The sequence below is a fragment of the Heterodontus francisci genome, chromosome 36 (genome assembly GCF_036365525.1).
Source record: "Heterodontus francisci isolate sHetFra1 chromosome 36, sHetFra1.hap1, whole genome shotgun sequence".
NCBI lineage: Eukaryota > Metazoa > Chordata > Chondrichthyes > Heterodontiformes > Heterodontidae > Heterodontus > Heterodontus francisci.
In genome coordinates, this window is record NC_090406.1 from 2,533,769 (window position 1) to 2,537,794 (window position 4,026).

Genomic DNA, 4,026 nt, shown 5'->3' on the forward strand with positions numbered 1-4,026 from the left:
AAGTGCAGCATAAACGCTGGCATGGACTGATTGGGCCGAATGGCCTGTTTTTGAGCTATACATCCTATGCAGTGCCATGTCATGAAGGAGAAAAGAGAGTGGGCTGGATTTTACTGTGCGGGCAGGGGTTTAAAACTGGTGAAATTGACAGCGCAATGAGAAGCCAGTTCCAACCCGCTAACCTCCAGGTCTCACTGCAGTGCTTTTGGCTACATGCAACACGAGCCCCCTCCCAAGATGCCCTTAATATATGTTAATATATGTTAATCGCTCAACTCAACGATATTGACCTGAGTTGTTTGCTTCAATGTTGGGTCCACACATTTCCCGGGTTTTCTGGAACTTGCCAGTGCAAAGAAGGAGAGAACAGTAAGAGGCTGAAGTCAGGACAGGGAAATAAATAGAGAGTACTGTCAACTGCTTTCATCCCTGCTTGTGGGAGAGGATTTGTTCACAGTCCCTGTGCTGACAGGTTATTTTGGATTGTTAGAGGCCTCATCTGCACTTTGGAGCTCCGTTCTGTCAGCTTACGCTACCTTACATTGGATATCAGATGAGGACCAAGAGGAGCAGCACCAGCAGCACCAGCAGCACCAGCAGCACCAGCAGTGGCAGCAGCACCAGCAGCGGCAGCACCAGCAGCGGCAGCAGCACCAGCAGCGGCAGCACCAGCAGCACCAGCAGCACCAGCAGCGGCAGCACCAGCAGCACCAGCAGCGGCAGCAGCACCAGCAGCGGCAGCACCAGCAGCGGCAGCACCAGCAGCACCAGCAGTGGCAGCAGCGGCAGCAGCGGCAGCACCGGCAGCACTAGCAGCACCAGCAGCGGCAGCACCAGCAGCACCAGCAGCGGCAGCACCAGCAGCACCAGCAGCACCAGCACCAGCAGCACCAGCAGCACCAGCAGCGGCAGCACCAGGAGCACCAGCAGCGGCAGCACCAGCAGCACCAGCAGCGGCAGCACCAGCAGCACCAGCAGCACCAGCACCAGCAGCTCCAGCAGCACCAGCAGTACTGGCAGCACCAGCAGCACCAGCAGCGGCAGCACCAGCAGCAATGCTAGGCTGCTCCTCACAGACCTGCAGCTCCACAGGCGAGAAGGAATCGACATAGAGATGCAACTCACAGGAGACCATTCCCACAACACAAGGTTTACAGGCAGAGGAGAAGCTTCCTTGACATATCGGAACACCCGTGTCTCAGGAGCTAATGGACAGTTTCAGCTTGCTGAATGAAACCTGCTGCCAAGGGACCTGATGGTCTCAAAGCTACCATTGTCTTCCAATGCCCTCAACCTCTTTGCCTCTGGCTCTTTGCAAGGTTTTGAACACAAGAACACAAGAAATAGGAGCAGAAGTAGACCATTCGCCCCCTCAAGTCTGCTCTGTCATTCAATATGACCATGACTGATCTTCTGCCTCAATTCCACTTTCTCGCCCACTCCTCATATCCCTTCTCTGAAAGACCAAAATTCGGTCTATCCCAGCCTTAAATGTATTCAATGATGGAGCATCCACAACCCTCTGGGGTAGAGAATTCCAAAGATTCACAACCCTTTGAGTGAAGTAATTTCTCCTCATCTCAGTCCTGAATGATCGGCCTCTTATCCTGAGACTGTGTCCCAGTGGTCTAGATTCCCCGACCAGTGGAAACAATCTCTCAGTGTCTACCCTGTCAAACCCCTTCAGGATATGTTTCAATGAGATCACCACTCATTCTTCTAAATTCCAGAATATATAGACTCAAGTTACTCAGCCTCTTATCAGAGGACAACCCTCTCATCCCAGGAGGCAATTGCACAATTGCACTTGGCAGGCTCAAAACTGCATCAGACAGGTGACTGGTGGCTTGTTTGCCAGGGCTGCCAATTACGTCAACTTTTCTAGTCACAATGAGCAGGAAGGTTGTTGCAGTGGCTGGTTGGCTTCTCACGTGAAGGGAATCATCAACTGCACACACGTGGCAATTAAAGCATCCCATAAATCAGTGGCACGGATGTTTTTCAATGGTGAGGGTTTTCATTCCGTCAATGTGACTGATGAGACCTCACAGAAACTTGAAGAATGAGGGCCTGTAGCAATGTAATCAATGGCACATCTCCCGCAGACACATCTGCTTGAATGAATCACTGAATATGTGACATGAGTGCGCCAGAAATCTCAACGTTTCAAAGTGAAACAGCTAACAATTTCCAGGAACAACATAACCACACAAATGGCTGGATTTTGTGCAGGAGGTGGGGCTCCCAGCACCGGCCGAAAAGTCGGGGGGATCCCCGCCTCTGCATTTTTTCAGCCCTCTGGAGCGTTTCTTCGGTCTTTTGGGGTCAAGGTTTCAGGAGGTGGGATCCCCATCCCTTTAAAGACGGCCAATCAGAGGGCCAGCAGCTCGTCAGTATTGGGAGCGGTACCAATGCCGGTATTGTAAGAGCCCCGGAGCCAGGCCCAGCGCTGAACCCCGGACAAGAGGTGGTGAGGTGGGGTCTCCAAGGTCAATGTTGAAGGTTCCGGTAAGTGGGGTTATGGGGGTGGGCATTCAGTCCAAGGGAGGGGCGTCCTGGGGGGGTGAGTTGGTTCTCGGGTGGGGGGGGGTCCTCCGTGGGCCACAAATTGGTAAGATCCCAGCGGTGGTGGGAAGAGGCCCTTAAGTGGCTGTTAATAGGCCACTTAAGGGCCTCAATAGGCCTCTAGGCGGGAAGGCCATCATCAGCCTATCTCACTCCCGGGAGAATCAGAACCAGCATCCAGATGTTGGATTCCGTGGCACCCACTGCTGCTCCGATTTTCTGGCCCCGCCTCCCAACCCCCATGAGCTGGCTAGGCCAGTATTTATTGTCCAAACCTAATTGCCCTTGAACTGAGTGGCTTGCTCGGCCATTTAAGAGTTAAGCACATTGCTGTGGAACTGGAGTCACATGTAGGCCAGACCAGGTAAGGACAGCAGATTCCCCTCCCTGAAGGATATTAGTGAACCAGAGGGGTTTTTACAACAATTGACAATGGTTTCATGGTCACCATTAAACTAGATTTTAATTCCAGGTTTACTACCACGACATCACCTCCTCCCCACACTGACCTGTCACAGTGAACAGCTCATCTCAAGGTGTAAAGGACTGACCCCTTTACAGATCTTTCTCATTAACCTTTTTCTCAAAGACAATAACAAAAATTAACTCCATTTGACCAGAACTTTTAAAATAAAAATGACATTATTTTTGACCTATTTTAGTGTGAATGTCATCTCTTTCACATCGATGAAGATATTTTTTGAGAAGCTTTGCACGTTTGTGCATGTAGCAGTCTAAGATTGTAAAATTGGATGCAAATCCAACAGGCCTGTACAGCTCCCAGGGGGACCCAGGAGATTTCCCGGAGTCAACCAGAAATAATTCCATTTGTAAATAGGAATTCTTATCTCAGAGTCTCAGAATGTACCACTTCCCAACTGCAGGAAATATCTTTACTCAAACACACGAAACTGCTCCAATTCTCTTTGTGATCATTATAAATATCCGCAGTTAAGTGGTTCCATTTCTTTTCAATTCTCAAACACAAATCTTTTCCCATCACCCACCCCCAACCAAACCTACATTTACTGTTTGCTAGAAGTTTATTAAAACCCACCCAGCTCTGCTTTTACAAATGGATAAGGGGTTGGGATGTTTTATCAGTACATTAAGAGCAAGAGGATAACTAAGGAAAGGGTAGGGCCTATCAGAGATGTGCATGGGATCTTATGCGTGGATGCAGAAGATGTGGGCAGGGTTCTTAATGAGTTTTTTGTCTCTGTCTTCACAAAGGAGAGGGATGATGCAGACATTGTAGTAAAAGAGGAGGAGTGTGAAATATTAGATAAGATAAGCGTAATGAGAGAGGAAGTACTAGAGAGTCTGACATCCTTGAAAGTGGATAAATCGCCAGGGCCGGATGGATTGTATCCCAGGTTGTTAAAGGAAGCCAGGGAGGAAATAGAGGATGAGCTGAGGATCATCTTCAAATCCTCACTGGATACAGGAGAGGTACCAGAT